Genomic DNA, 17179 nt, shown 5'->3' with positions numbered 1-17179 from the left:
CACTCGGCATGGTCTTTGATTGCTTGGCATGGTATAAGAATTTGGTGTCTATTTCATGAAATATAACTAATTTTACACAATGAGTTAGAGAATGAAAATTTCAGATATTGAAGAGGGCCTAGATTTATTCCTATGGTTTGAATCTTGAGTTCTAATTCATTTGGAGCTAGGAGATATCACAATTTTACTAAGACATCGATTTTGGGAATTTAATTGTTGCAGGAGGTAGACTTTGGCATTTAATTTATGTATTTTTATTTAATTTGTGGTCTTGGCTAACTTGTGGCTTAGATTGGTATAAGTAGGGGTTGGGGGAAAATCTTTAGTCATTATTCATTCACTCATAAGAGGAGTGAGGGTGTGGAAGTAGATAGAGAGTGAGTTTTTTTGAGTTTGTGGATAGAGCACTGAATGTGAGGTAGTTTATAGTAGGATTGTGATTATTCATCCATCGTGGAGAAGTGGAGGAGCTTGGAAGAGAGAATTTGGAGAAGAGCTAGTAGCTATTTCTTGGAAAACAAGGAGATTTCTTGGTGGGCTTGCAAGCACGAGTTGAGATCTTCCTTGAGGGTTTCTACCAGAGTGTGGATTTGGACTAGTTAGGGTTTGGGATTGGATCTTGAGGGATCTTGCAAAACTATTACTTGCTTTGTATTTGGCCTTAACCAAGAAGGCCTTATAGCCTAGCACATTGCATGTAATTAGTTATATTTTATGAATATATTATTGTGATTTGGTGTTAGATCTTGCATTGTTGCTTCTTGTTGTTGTGTTTCTGTTGCATGGTTATATATTTGGGGGCTAGGACATCTCTTTTGGGGATTCTTGTACCTTGCACTACGTAAAGTGGTATCAGAGTGAAGGTTGTTCCTGAGCATGTAGACAGATTGCTGAAGCTGAGGCAATTTGTAGTAGGACTTGGGTTGGTGAAGTACATCTGAGATGGTGGTGAATTTTCTTTCTAGAGTCCTAGATCTTTTGGTTATGAGGTGGTAGATCATGGTTCTAAGCTTGCAATTATAGAGGGCTTACAGATGATCGATGGATGCAAACATGGATGATTGATCTTGTTGAGGCATGATTGTAGAGAGTTTTTGGAGTGTAGATCTATGGTCCTGGACTTGTGATTTGGTCCTTGATTGTTCATGTGATGTGGTAGGTTGCAATCTGACTTGCAAAAAATTTGGGTTTTTCACAAGGAGCATGGGAAGGATTTGTTACTGAGGGTTTACAAAGATCTTGGGAGATGGCTCCAAGAGGATTGGACCCTGAGATGATTGTGAATCTCTATGCTGTGGTGGAGAGGAGGTTTTCTAAGATAACTGCTCGATTTGAAGCAAGCTTGGCTGATCGAGTTAAGGATGGGGTGAGGAAGGAATTTTGTAGGTGTTTGTGGAGTTGGAGTCTACTGATATAGAAAAGAGATGTTTGGCCAGTTAAGAGACTTGTTCATGAAAGAAGATGGCATAACAAGGTTGAGGGTGGTTTTGTTGATCAGATTGTGGAGTTTGATACAGAACTTCTAGAGTAGCTGGAGGTTGTTACTAAGGATATTCCTAATCTTGTTGATGCAGGGATAAAGGTTAGTTTTCATGATCAGTTGGTTGGACCTGACATGGAAATTGTAGAGCACTTGGTCATGGGTGATCCAGTTGCTATTGGTGTGGATTCAGTAGTCGTTGATGTGGATGAGGATTTATTGATGAAACATTATGTTCAATTTGTTCCTAGGAGTGAGCATTTTGATTGGGTGGTTGAGATTCTACTGTTTGATAGAATGATGTGGATGTGGATGATGAGTAGATTGGTTTTCTTGTCCCTATTGGAGTGAAAACCTTTGGTGAAGATGAAGATGATTGTTAATCTTTCTTTGGGCATCAAAGTGTGGGACACACTTTTCTATTTACATAGGAAGTATGATGCAGGAGCATCTTGGGTTTTCTTGGTGACTACTTTAGAGTTCGTGGGAGGAGGCTTAGTAGTTTCTTTGGAGGATGCTTGGACTGGTGCTTGGAATATTCTAGGAGCTCAACATACTTTGGGAGCTCGACATGTTTTGTGGAGCTTGACATGGTCTATGAGACTCGACATGATCTTTGGAGCTTGGCATGGTCTAGGGAACTTGATATGATCTTGGAGCTTGGTATGGTCTTTGGAGCTTGGCATGGTCTATGATTGCTTGGCATGGTCTTGGGACTCGACATGGTCTTTGGTTGCTTGGCATGGTCTAAGAATTTGGTGTCTATTTCATGCCATATGACTAATTTTCTATAATGAGTTAGAGGATGAAAATTTTAGGTATTGAATAGGGCCTAGATTTCTTCCTACAGTTTGAAACTCAAGTTATAATTCATTTGGAGCTAGGAGATATCATAATTTTATTAAGACATCAATTTTGGAAATTCAATTGTTGTAGGTGGTCGACTTTGGCAATTAATTTATGTATTTGTATTTAATTTGTGGTCTTGGAAAACTTGTGGCTTAGATTGGTATAAGTAGGGGTTGGGGGGACATCTTTAGTCATTATTCATTCACTCAGAAGAGGAGTGAGGGTGTGGAAGTAGCTAGAGAGTGAGTTTTCTTAAGTCTATGGATAGAGCACTGAATGTGAGGTAGTTTATAGAAAGATTGTGATTATTCATCCATCATGGAGAAGTGAAGGAGCTTGGAAGAGAGAATTTTGAGAAGAGCTAGTAGCTACCACTTGGAAAAAAAAGAGATTGCTTGGTGGGCTTGGGAGCACAAGTTGAGATCTTCCTTGAGGGTTTCTACTAGAGTGTGGATTTGGACTAGTTAGGGTTTAGGATTAGATCTTAAGGGATCTTGCAAAACTATTACTTTCTTTTTATTTGGCCGTAACTAGGAAGGGCTTACAGCCTGGCACATTACATGTAATTAGTTATATTTTATGAATATATTATTTTAATTTGGTATCAGATCTTGCATTGTTGCTTCTTGTTGTTGTACCTGTGAAATGTGGGCCTCTGAACCTCACAGACACTTCGACATGGTCGTTACCTGCAAAATCATCTTGGAATAAACATTGAGTTGTTTATCCAAGAGGTCTTACAGAGTGACCTGTCACCTTCTATCTAGAAGAATTTTTCGTAATTAATGTCCTTAGACTTGAGGTGTAGGAAACTAGACCCTCTAAGAATGAAGGATTTAAATGCAATTAAGATGAAATGCAGTCTAATCTATATGAGTATGCAGTTTAATCTATAAATTAGAAAATAACATTTAATCTACATGTATGCATAGTACTAATCTAGATGATATTTAAAGAAAGCTAGAATGCAATGAAATTTTGAGCAAAGTGAGTGAGTAATTTAGCAGAGATTCGATAGCATAAAAATTTAACCTCTGTAATGAGGAAATGAGGGTCTCTTAAATAGACTTTCCTAGAATCGGTCAATGGTTGAGATCAATTTCAATCAATGGTTAGGATTGAAGATGAGGTTCAGTTAAGGTGGAAGATTCCCAAATTAGAGGGAGTTAACCAGCTCAGATCTGAGTGTAAGAGTCATTCAACTCAGATAGACTTCAGTGTGAGAGCAAGTGATCTGGGTCACTTCTAATTTGATCAGCAGTGAATTGGGAACTTCCATTCTTGAACTGAAGAGAAAATTAGGAGAGATATTTAATTTAATAAAATGAGATATGCTCTCAGAATTACCTTTTTCTATTTAATTAAATAATTCTATTTAATTAATTAGAGACACTTTTTTTATTTAATTAAATAACTCCATTTAATTAATTTAGGAATAACTTCCCATTTAATTAAATGACTTTGTTTAATTAACTTAGAAGTAGCTTCTCCATTTAATTAAATAATTTTGTTTAATTAATTAGAATAGGCATATTTATTAAATTAAATAAATTTAATTCCATAGTACATTAGCCTTAGGAGATAATTTAATTTAATAAAGTATGAATACTTTAGATTAAATTAAATTGAAATAAAATAAGTTTAACATGGCTAATATGAGTGCATACTATAAGGATTAAATAATGAGTATGATGAATACAGATTAGGGTTTTCTGTATCTGACAATTAAGTCAAGTAGCGAGTAGCAGAATGAGAATTGCCTATTAGAATAGGTCTTAAGAATTGATCAGAAACAAACTAGAATTGGTATCATGGCAATGAGCCAATTTTGGGGTATTACAGTTGTGTTTTTTTTGCATGGTTATATAGCTGGGGGCTAGGAAATCTCCTTTAGGGATTCTCCTACCTTGCACTGCATCAAATACAATTCTTCTTTTTTCTTTTCCAAGACACTAGTCTTTTACCAAAAAAGAGCACTTCACCATTAGTGCTCTTTCTATCATCAACACTTCCTACCCAATCAACATCTATGAAGGCTTTCAAATCCAAACTGTCTCATTTTTTGTACCATAATCTATAGTCTTCAGTACCCTTTAGATACCTCATGAATCTCTTGATTTCCATCACGTGATTTTCTTTGGGATTTGATGAGAATCTTACCACCATACTAGCTGCTAATGCAATATTAGGCTTTGTATGTACTACATATCAAAATTTTCCAATCATTGATCTGTATGTGGTCTGATATGTTGAATTTAGGAGGATTGCTGCAATTGTAATAACTTTTCTTTATTAGGTAAATATGTTCGAAAGGCATCACTACTAATATAAATAAGTGTAAACCCTGAATAGACACATCCCTTTAAGGCAGATGTCTATTTTTTATTAATAATTAATATTATAACCATAGTTATAATATTATAATATTATACTATATTAATTTATAATAAATATAACCATAGTTATATATTATTACTATATTAATTCATATCATATAATAATAAACACACATATATAGCTATATCTCATAGATAATTATATATAAGTTTATCCAAGTGAAACTACCACACATAAACACTCCCTCTTAGTGATGTAGTACTGCTCTGCTACCACGGACAAAGGTATGCTCTGATACCACTGATGAAGGGCCAACACCACCCTTACAAACTCACAACCAAAATGCAATAAAATGGAGGTAGAGAGATGACAAAATGCTTCATAAAACTTCCATTAATATTTTAAATTCATTACAATATTCTCCTGCTAAACCTTTAGAGCTTCCTTACAAGAGTTTACATTCGAAGAGCTTCTACAAGAAATTACATTTGAAGAGCTTACACTTGAAGAGCTTCTTTTTGAAGAGCTTGCTCACAAATGTTCATATGGCTTGCTTAAATAGGCACTTTACACCCAATGCATGACTCATCTACAACCTTCTAGAATTCCACCTACAACCTTCTACAATATCTACAACTTTCTAGAATTTCCTCCTAAATACAAATAAGTACCACCATATGGCCCAATTAGAAAATTACATTTGCTTTATGGATCACAACAAATATTAAATGCATGATTTAAGAAACTTTCCACAAACTTCTAAGATGCCACCTACACACCTCGATTAATAGAATGACACTATTTTTTTATAATTTTCTTTCTATTTTCGTCACTTTCTCTCTCCACAAATTTTTTTGTTTTTTTTTTTTTAAATTTTAATTTTTCCATGCAAGATGCTCCTGCATCAAACTCCCTTGGTAGATAGAAAAGTGTATCCCACACTTTGACGCCAAAAGAAAGTGATGCAGGAGCATCCAGAGGTATAAGGGCAATCCTATGTCACCCAAAAAAAAAAGTACTTAGACTTAGTTTTTGTTTCATGTGTTTTCATTTTTGGATACCCATTTGGGTCAAATAAAGGTTCCAACTCTCACAGTTCCACTATTAGTGTTCTAGGATAGAATATTTGAACACCTTGTGATACGTGTAAATGCTGAAAAAATAGGAGTATGTAATTGAGCCATCATTTTGGTGAACTAGGAGGTGTAAATTGGCCAGATGAATGTAATTGCAATTTAGAGCATTCCAAAAAAAGAATCAGGTCAAAAGGCCCCACGGTTTGAAAGTTATCGCAATTTTTAAATTTTTGGAGACCTCCTAAGAATGCTTCAAAGTCAGGTTAGGGTCATTAAATGACCTTGAATAGAGCCAAAAATGAGGGACAAGCGAAGCTCATCCATAGGGCTATAGAGCACTTCGAGAGCTTTCTAGAAATGTAAACGGTTCATCAATCGGAGCTACGGTTCAAAAGTTATGCCTCTCGGAAGTTCGATTACCATTTTTGGATTCTTCTAGATTTGCGCCAACTTTTAACACGGCTTCTGGAGCCTTCTACTTGGTCGGTGGATGCCTACTAGAACTTTCTAGAATGTACTCCTAGTCTTTAACCCTCAGGGGTCTATTTAAGGACATTTTTGGCATTGTAAAAGGCAGTTCAGAGTGGAAATTGAGAGGAGGTACCAAAAGGAGAAATTATCTCCAGTTTTGTGCTATTGTAAGCCCTTAGGGCATGTTTTGAAGTCTATTTTCTCTGTATTGAATGTACTAGCTTATTTTCATAGTTAATACAATTTCTCTTTTCTTGTTGTGTCCATTTTGTGCTTGGGTTGTGTCCCCATCAGAAAGATATACAACCATCTTCATCTTTACTAAAGGCTTCCACATTTTTTTTCTCTGATGCATGATGCTCCTGCATCTGACTCCCATGGTAAGAAAATTTTTGTGAATATGGATTCACAAAATGAAGTAGCCACTGTTAACATATTTTTTTTCTCTTCGTCCAACACATAGATGGAACAAGTATCCAGTGCCGATATATTTCCTTCTTTCTTCTTTTCCAACACCTAGCTGGAACAAGTGTTTGTTGCTGAAATCTCTCTTCTGCAATGAACTTTGTCCAAGTATAAATCTCATCCTTATCCAATCTTGTTGAATTAATCACACTTGTAATAAACCCAACAACACCATACCAATCTTTCTTTGCATACCACACAAGACTAACAAGATCCTCATGCATCATGCATCACTTAGCTAGGGAGGATAAACACATGATCATATATTACCTCAATATAAGAATATCTTTGATAAGAAGATATTCAACATTTTGATATCACATTTGATATCATGAGTATTGATCTTCTAGATTACCAACATATGATATTCACCAATTGCTAATATATGATTTTGATATCACATCCGATATCAATAGTATTGGTCTCCCAGAATATCAACATTCGATATTTGCCAAGTACTCAAATAAGGTGTGATATCACATCTGACATCACAAGTATTGGTCTCCCAGAACATCATATGATATTCACCAATTACTCAATATAAGGTTTGATATCACATATGATATCAAGAGTATTGCCCTCCTAGAATATCAATTATATTCACCAAATACTCTAATAATGGTCTCCCATAATGTTAAGATGCAAGACATTTGCCATTTACCCAATTTGTTTGATCTCATAATATAATTTATTATAAGATTTTCACCTTACAAAAACTTCTCCAAATACAAGTGATGATCATTTTGAAGTCATCACTTCCTCATGATGTATATAGGGGGAAGGCCCAATAATCACATTGTCATGATGTATATTCATGAATCACAATCCTCTTGACTACAATTTATTGATCACTAGAGAATCCATCTCAACATGGTTTACTCTGTTTGATTCAATATGATAGAGTTCATAGAAGGTTGACTGAATCATATTCTCTATCTACTCCCTCTCTTTCACGATTTCCTCTAATGAAATTTTAGGCTCCCTCTAAACCTCAATCTCTCTCTTCCTACAATAACATTCTCAGAAGAAAAGATCAAGGAACATAACTCTTATAGAAAAATAAGTAGTTTAACTCATATCTTTTACGAACACCAAAAAAATTCATATTATTATTATTATGATTCACATTATAATTCTCAATTGTATAAATTCATATATAGACTTATATTCAATATTATTATGAATTTCATTCCATTTTATATTCCTAATAATAATATTAGGAATTTCTCCCATTATAATATTATCATTCAAATAAACATGTTATCGATAATAATTCAATTAAGTAAAGCATACTTACCTGAGTTATAAAATATATATGTATTACCTTATTCTTATGTTCTCACTGATGTTAAAGTTGTGCATACCATTTCGCTACTGCCAACCATCTATACTTTCAAAGTGGTGGGTCCACCATCCACATGGCCGCCTTAGTTTAAACATATTTATTGATTCTACATATAGTAAACCTTACAATTTATGCATCATGTATGTGTTCTTGCAGTTAGGATTGCATTATAACTTATATTAATCTTGCAATGTTCCTGAACCATCAATAAAGACTAAAATTCTTTATCGATATCAGTGGATCATTTTTTTGAAATTTTGCCATCAACTTTTCATTTACATCCCTTGGTTACGATTACATATTTTAGTGCTGATAGTGCAAAAATTGCATCGACTAGATTGGGGAGTCAAGCGACAACTATGAGCCATGAGTCATAGTATGATTTTGCCTATCTCACAATGTTTATCATACCTACAAAAACTTGATTTCAATGGAATTTTCCCTATTATCAATTCTAACAATGTCATACCATAGTTATAAACATCCATCTTCTCTATCATTCTGGTTGAATACCCACATTTAGGTTAAATGTATCCCAAAGCACCTATAAGTAATGAGAAATCAACAATAATCAACCTGTCCATGAGTTGGGAAATACCAAAATAAAAAACATTGGGTTCTATATCTAAATTTGGTAGTACATGTAGACTTGTTATCACAGTGCCTAGTTTGTAATCACAGTGAAGTTATAATAGAGCATGAGTCAGGCCTATCATAATCTTGTAACATATATTCCATCTAAAAACTTGGAAAGGATTCATTTCAAGTAGTACATGACTCAAATTAATTTGTATGGAATATATCCACACTCTTGTACTTGTGAGAAATCCAACAGTTTAATTAGAGTTCTAATTTAAAATTGCATGACATTTTTGTCTAGAAGTTAACTCTATTTTCTTCAAAGTTCACAATTAACCATAAGCCAAATTTCCCAAGTGGTCATCTCAGTAATGAATATAGCTTCAACCCACATTGGTGGACACTAAGGAGCTACACAATCTAATCAAACCATGAACACATTTTTCCTACCAAGCCATTGAGCTAGATATATCATCCACACAAAGGTATTAAACATTGAAAAAACCATCACAATTTTTTTAGATCATCACATTGATATCCTCTTCTCAACCATGCTCTGATACCATGTTGAATTTAGGAGGATTGCTACAATTGTAATAACATTTCCTTATTAGGTATATATGTTCCAAAGGCATCGCTCCTAATATAAATAAGTGTAAACCATGGATAGACATGTCCCTTTAAGAGACCTGTCTATTTGTTTATTAATAATTAATATTATAACCATAGTTATAATATTATTATATTATAACCATAGTTATAATATTATTATATTATATTATACTAGTCTATAATAAATATAACCATAGTTATAAATTATTATTATATTAATTTATCTCATATAATAATAAACACACATATATAACTATATCTCATAGATAATTATATATAGGTTTATCTAACTAAAGCTACCACACATCAACATGATCTACCTATTTGGAATCATTATTTTTTTAAAAGCTTATGCTTACTAGACATAGGTGTTCCAACTAGTCTTCAATCTTTCTTTCCAAAATTTTTTAGTATCTGCTTGATATATTTGGATTGATTAATATAGATACCATCTTTCTTCTGCTAGATTTGCGATCCAATAAAGAATTTTATCTCTCTGAAAATCAACATCTCAAATTTTGTACTCATCTCTTCTAAAAATTCCTTGCATAAATCATCATTTCCTATAAATAAAGTGTCATCCAAAAATATTTCAACAAATACAATTTTTTTTTCTAGTATTTCTTTGATGTACAGGCTGCTGTTATCATTTGTTCTTTGAAAACCAATCTTTATCAAGTAGTTATGAAGTCTTTCATACCAAGCTTTGGGAGCTTGCTTAAGACCATACAATGATTTGTGTAATTTACAAACCACATCCTTTTTTCTAGGATCCACAAAACCTTAAGGTTGTTCTATCTAAACTTCAAGAATGCAGATTTTACATCAATTTGATAAACTTTAAATCCTTTATCTGCATCATAAGCAAGTAAAGTTCTAACACCTTCTAGTCTAGCAATAGGAGAAACAATTTCACCATAATCAATACCTTCTTCTTGAGAATAACTTTTGCATACTAACCTTTCTTTGTTTTTGTAAACTTCTCTATCTTCATTCAACTTGTTTTTGAAAATCCACTTTGTACCAATTACATTTTCATTCTTGGGTCTAGGAACAAGAGTCCAAGACTTATTCCTCTCTATCTATTCTATTTCTTTATTCATAGCTTCAATCCAACTTTCATTATCTAAAACATCTTTCATTGATCTAGGTTCAAATTCAGCAAGAAAATATATACCTTTTAATTTGTTTCTTGTCATTGTTCCATCTAACTTGTTTCCAATGATCTGATTAGGTGCATGGTGCCTTTTGACATATCTTTCTAACATAGGTACTTTGGATTTAGAATTTTTTCCACTAACCTCACCATGATATTCTATATCAAGCTTGGGTCCTGCTATCTGTGATTTGGTTCCATCAGACTCGATTTTCTTTGGTAATAGCTCAGTAGCTTTTGATTGTAACTCGGGTCCTTCAGACTATAACTTGGGTTGCATTGGTTGCAACTCGATAGCTTTTGGAGATTTTGGGGACTTGGGAGGTGAAGTCTGTTGACTTCCAATTTTATTTGGCAATGTACCAAGTTCATAGTAGACAAAATTTTTATAATCCTTGGGTTCTTTGCTGCTCTCTTCTCAACTCTTTTCTACAAACTCATCAATTATTACATGTGCACTTTATATGATCTTATGATTTTTTTAATTCAAATAATTTATATGCTTTACTTTTGTAGGAGTATCCTAGGAATATGCCTTCATCACCTTTGACATCAAATTCATCTTTCCTAGATTACTTTAGGATATAACATTTGCTACCAAATACTTTCAAGTAACTTACATTAGGTTTGTAGCCATACCATAGTTTATAAGGAGTTTGATTTAGTCTTTCTTCAATTGTACTCTGTTTAAGGTATGCACTGCAATTACAAAATTCATGATTGATTTATTTCTTCTTTCAACTATACCATTCTGGTATGGTGTACTAGGGGCTGATACTTGTCTCTTAATTCCTTTTTCAATGAAAAATTCATTGAACTCATTGAAAATGAATTCACCACCTCTTTTTGATCTCAAACACTTCAACTTCTTTCTAGTTTCTTTCTCCACTCTTGCTAGATACCACTTAATTTTTGAAATGCTTTAGACTTTTCTTTTAGATACATTGTAGTCATCATTATAGAATAATCATCAACAAAAAGAATAAAATACTTATCTCCACTATAACTCTCTATTCCAATAGGTCCACATAAGTTTGTATGTATAGCTCTAAGAATTCTTCAAAATTATAGTCTTTTTTTTTGAAACTTGTTTTTTCCATCTTACCAATTTGACATTTTTTTTCCTAGGCCCATATTAGGTTTTCTTAGACTAGGAATACTTCTTACTCTTTTCTTCTTTCTTATCTTGATTAAATTATCAAATTTCAAATGACATAGCCTTTTATGCCACAACTAACTTTCTTCTACTTGAGCAATAAAACATGAACTTTCACTGAGATCTAGGTAGAATAGGTTACCTTTTGTTTTTTTGCCAAACCCAACCATATTTCCTTTTCCATCTAGTAGCTTGGCCTTCCCATTTATGAATTATACCTTGAATCTAATGTTATTCAATTGTTCCACACTCAATATATTATTCTTTAGCCCTTCAACCTAATAACCATTATCACATCTAAGTTCATTGGTTGGTGAGATACAACCTTTTCACTTTATGCAACATGGTTTGTTGTTTTCAAATCTCACACTTCCACCATCATAATATTCCATATGTTTAATCATTTTTTTGTCACCAGTCATATGAAGTGAGCAACCACTATCAATAATCGATGTATTATTTTTGCAAATATGAGAGATAAGTGCCATTTTATCTCCTTCATCATCAAATTTATCTTTTACAACAATATATACCATTTCATCATCTTCACTACTATCTAAATCTTTAGCCATAAAACAAGATTTCTTACCTTTGTCTTTTTAGTCCGTGAAGTTCTTGGAATCCTTTTTTGCCTTTGTACTTGCTATACTTCATTTCATATTTGTCTTCTCTTTTTGCGCACCTTGTAGCAATTTGTCCAACTTCTTCACAAGAGAAATAGATTAAAGGGATTTTATGCTTATACTTTCCTTTGCATTTAGGATACCTACTTGAAAGCAAATTTTCAATGGCTTCAAACTGCTAGAACTATCTTCCTCCTCACTTTTAGATTCTTTTCTTTTAGACTTTTAGACTTTCTTCTTGAGTGATACCTTAGCTTAGAACTAGGAGTATAATTATTATAGTTATCTAGTTCAGATGCAGTCAATCTTCCAACTAGAGCATTCAAGGTTATCTTGTTATTTGGATCAAATCTCTGTTGGAAATATAGATGGAGTAATTGAGGGGGAGGGGTGGTGAATCAGTTACCACAAAAACAAATCCACAAATCCCTTAGATGTCTTATAAACTTAGTTACTACTGTCACTTGGTAGCCACATAGAAAAATTCTATAACACAATAGATGTATGTTAACTTATTAAGCATTCACAAAGATTTAACATGCATGCATAAAAAAAATAACATCAATACAAGAGACACCAGATTTAATGTGGAAACCCAATATGGAAAAAACCATCAAGTAATTAGCTATCAATTTTCACTCTTCTAAAGTGAGCCCTATTAGGAGCCAACCCTGTTAAAGGTTACAAAAACACCTTGTTAGGTGTGACCTTGTTAGAGGATTTAATCACCTTGCTAGAGGACTTAAGAACAATTCAATAAAATTGTCCACCTTGTTAGAGGATTTACAAAATGGCTATTAAACCAACTCTACTAAGAGATTTAGGAATCACTACTACAATGATGAAAAAGTAACAATGAAGTGACCTAAATGAGATGCAACCAAAATTTTCTTTTATAGATCTTTGTTCTACTTCACTAGATTCTCTTTGATCAAATACATCTTTGATACTCCTCAAGGATATCTAATCCTTCTTTAAAATTCACTCACACCTTCCTCAATATACTTGCATGCTCGCTCATTCATTCATCCATCTTTTAGAATTCACAACTGGATCTTCTATATATACTTTACAAATGATCAAGTTATCTCATTTACAAGTTACAATTTCCAATAATTATTACATCAGGTGGTTACATTCGTTACATGAAACAATCATACTTTATTTCTTAAAATAATGAAATCTTTCATTGGCTGACCTTGCTCGATAAACATTGCTCCAGAAATGATTTCCAATGTTAACCAACTGAAGTTTGGTAAACACTGCGAACTCTGAAATTTTTTTTGGAGATCGAGTGAACTCAGTAAACACTATCTTTCTTTTGATAACCTTGTGAGCTCGGTAGAAACTGACGTCTATCATAGAAACCTTCGATGCCCAAGTGAGCTTGGTAGAAACTATCTCCACAGTGTAACTACCAAGAACACTCAGCAGACTCTGTAATTTACTTTGTTGACCATCTGAGCTTGGTAGACTCTGTCTAATAATTGATATGACATTTGTGTAACATCAAAGACAACACACAATTAAACAATTGTATCTAACAATCTCCCTCTTTGGCATTGATGGCAACACAACATGTCATAGTAGAATGAAATTTGAGAACAAGTCTTTTTTTGATAGAATATTTCTCCCTCTTAGATTTTATGCCACAAATTTCTCAAATACAGTAATCTCCCTTTGTGAAGGAATTACATAGCTTCTTATCAAATAGTAAACTCTCCACAAACAAATTCAAATTTCAGAAAGATATGATAGTATACTCTCCCTCTTTGACAACACATGTCAAAGACAACACAAACCAACTGAGTAGCAATGTACCTTAAATACTAATTCATATGCAATGTTCCCTTGATTATAATGCATCAACTGGTAGATCTTCAACTTGGTTCCTGTTGATGCATCACTAAAACTTCATTTTAGTGAGCTTTAGATAGGGGAATGACCCATAACTTACCTCTTAGATAAAAAAATGCATCCTTAGGTAATGAGATGGTGAATATGTTAGCAATTTGTTCTTTTGCATGGACATATTCCAATCTGATATCCTTATCCTGCACCAATTCTCTAACAAAGTGATACTTTATTGCAATGTGCTTAGTTTTTGAGTGCATCAATAAATTTTAAAATATGTTGATTGCACTTGTATTGTCACAAAACATAACAATAGGTTCTTTTATTTCCACTTTCATACCTTCCAATAACTGTTTGAACCAAACAATGTTAAAACAATTTACTGCTACTGCAACATACTCTGCTTTTGCTGTAAATTGAGATATGCAATTTTTCTTTTTGCTTATCCAACAAACCAACCTCTTTCCAAGAAAGAATGCTCCTCCACTTGAACTCTTTCTGTCATCAATGTTAATGCTCCTCCACTTCGACTCTTCTATCATCAATGTTTCCTACCCAATCTGCATTAGTAAACACTTTCAAATCCAGATTACGTCCAAATTTATACCATAATCCATAATCTTCAGTGTCTTTCAAGTATATCATGATCCTTTTGATTGCCATCATGTGATTTTCTCTTGGTTTTGCTAAAAATCTTGCAACTATACCAATTGCAAGAGCAATATTTGGCCTTGTATGAACTACATACTGCAACTTTCAAATCATTGATTTATATAATCTCTGATCTACCTCCTTTGATTCATCATCCTTGGTAAGTTTTAGTCCAGTGCACATAGGAGTTCCAACTAGTTTACAATCTTTCATCCCAAATTTTTTGGGTATCTCCTTGATGTATTTAGATTGAGTGATGTAGATACCATTCTTACTCTACTAAATTTGAAGACTTAAAAATAATTAAATCTCACCAAACATTGACATCTCAAATTCTTTGTTCATTTTCTCTGAAAATTCTTTGCATAAATCATCATTTTCTATAAACAAAGTATCATCTACAAATATTTTTGCCAAAACAATCTTGTTAGCTAGTCCTTCCTTGATATACAAGCTACTGTTATCATTAGTTCTCTGGAAATCAATCTGAATAAGATAGTTATGCAATCTTTTATACCATGCTCTAGGAGCTTGTTTCAGACCATACAATGCTTTGTGTAATTTGTAAACCATGTCCTTCTTGTTTGGATCAAAAAAACCTTCAAGCTATTCAATGTAGACCTTTTCATCTAGTATTCCATTAAGGAATGCAGATTTGACATCCATTTGGTATAACCTTAAATCCTTTGTATGCAGCATATGCAAGTAGGGTCTGAACACCTTCCAATCTTGCAACAGGAGAAAAAGTCTCTCCATAGTCTATTTCTTCTTCTTGAGAGTAGCTTTTACATACCAGTCTAGCTTTGTTCCTTGACACCTTACCATTTTCATTCAACTTATTCTAAATACCCACTTAGTTCCAATCACAGTTTTATCTTTAGGCCTAGGTACAAGAGTCGATGTTTTATTCTTCTCTATTTTCTCTATCTCTTCATTCATAACCTCAATCCAACTTTAATTTTCTAATGCATCTTTGATATTTCTAAGTTCAAAATCAACAAGTAAACAAGTACCTTTTAGCTTACTTCTTGTCATAGTACCTTCAGATTTGTCTCCAATGATTTGATTTGGAGCATGATGTCTCCTAACATACTTGGCTAATACAGGTTCCTTGCCTTTTGAACGAATTGCATTGTCATCCTCTTGTATTTCAACTTTAGGTTCTGGTTGCTTTGTCTACAGCTTGGGTTCTTTAGACTTGGTAGGCATTGGCTCGGTAGCATCTGAATGTGACTTGGGTTCCTATAGTTTGGTTTGAACTTCTTGCAACTCGATGACTGAAGACTCAAGAGTGGAAGTTTCCTGATTGATAGATGTATTTGGCACTGTATTAGGTTCAATGAAAATAAATCTCCTATAATCTTCTAGTTCCTTTTTGCTTTCTTCTTCAGTCATTTCTGGAAACTCATCAACTTTCAGATGTGCACTTTCTATGACTTTGTGAGTAGATAAATTCAAACATTTGTATGCTTTACTCTTGCAAGAATATCTGAAAAATATTTTTTCATCACCCTTCACATCAAATTTATCTTTTCTAGATTCTTTTAGAATATAACATTTACTTCCAAATACTTTTAGGTAACTTACATTAGGTTTATAGCCATACCATAACTCATTGGGGGGTTTTGAATGAGTCTTTCAACTATACTCGGTTCAAGGTATGAACTATAGTGCTCATAGGTTCGTTCTAGTATTTGATAGCAATGTTCTTTTCAATCATTAAAGTTTTTTCACAATCCATAATAGGTCTGTTCCTTCTTTTAGCTATTCCATTTTGCTTGGGAGTTCTATGGGTTGATACCTATCTTTTGATTCCCCTTTCAATAAAAAATTTATTGAGCTCATAGGAGATGAATTCACCACCTCTGTTTGACCTCAAGCATTTTAGTCTTTTCCCTATTTCCTTCTCTACTCTAGCCAAATACCATTTGAACTTCTCAAATGCTTTTGATTTCTCTCTTAGATACATGACAATCATCATTCTAGAGTAATCATCAACAAAATGAATGAAGAACTTTTCTCCAATATAACTCTCAATTCCAATAGGTCCACACAAATTAGTATGCACAATTTTCAAAACATCTTTAGACTAATAGTTCTTACTTTTAAAGCTAGTCTTTCCCATCTTACCAACTTGACAATCCTTGCATAGACCAACCTTAGGTTTCTTTATACTAGAAATGCCTCTTACTTTCCTGAATTTGCTTATTTTCACTAGATTATCAAAGTTCACATGACATAACCTTTTGTGTCATAACCAAATTTTTTCAACTTGAGCAATAAAGTATGAACATTCAACAAGTTCAAGATAGAACAAGTTACCTTTTGTCTACATGCCTGATCCAATCAACTTTCCTTTGTCATCCAACAGTCTTGCTTTTCCATACATGAATTCCACTTTGAATGCAATATTGAGTAGTTGTGCCACACTCAAAAAATTATGTTTTAGACCTTCAACTCAATAGGCATTATCACATACAAGATCCTTGGTTAGTGATATTCTTGCTCTTCTTTTTATGCAACAA

This window comes from Cupressus sempervirens, chromosome 3 (assembly GCF_028749045.1).
Source record: "Cupressus sempervirens isolate cs-2001-9-10 chromosome 3, ASM2874904v1, whole genome shotgun sequence".
Lineage (NCBI taxonomy): Eukaryota > Viridiplantae > Streptophyta > Pinopsida > Cupressales > Cupressaceae > Cupressus > Cupressus sempervirens.
This window is presented reverse-complemented; position numbering follows the sequence as displayed.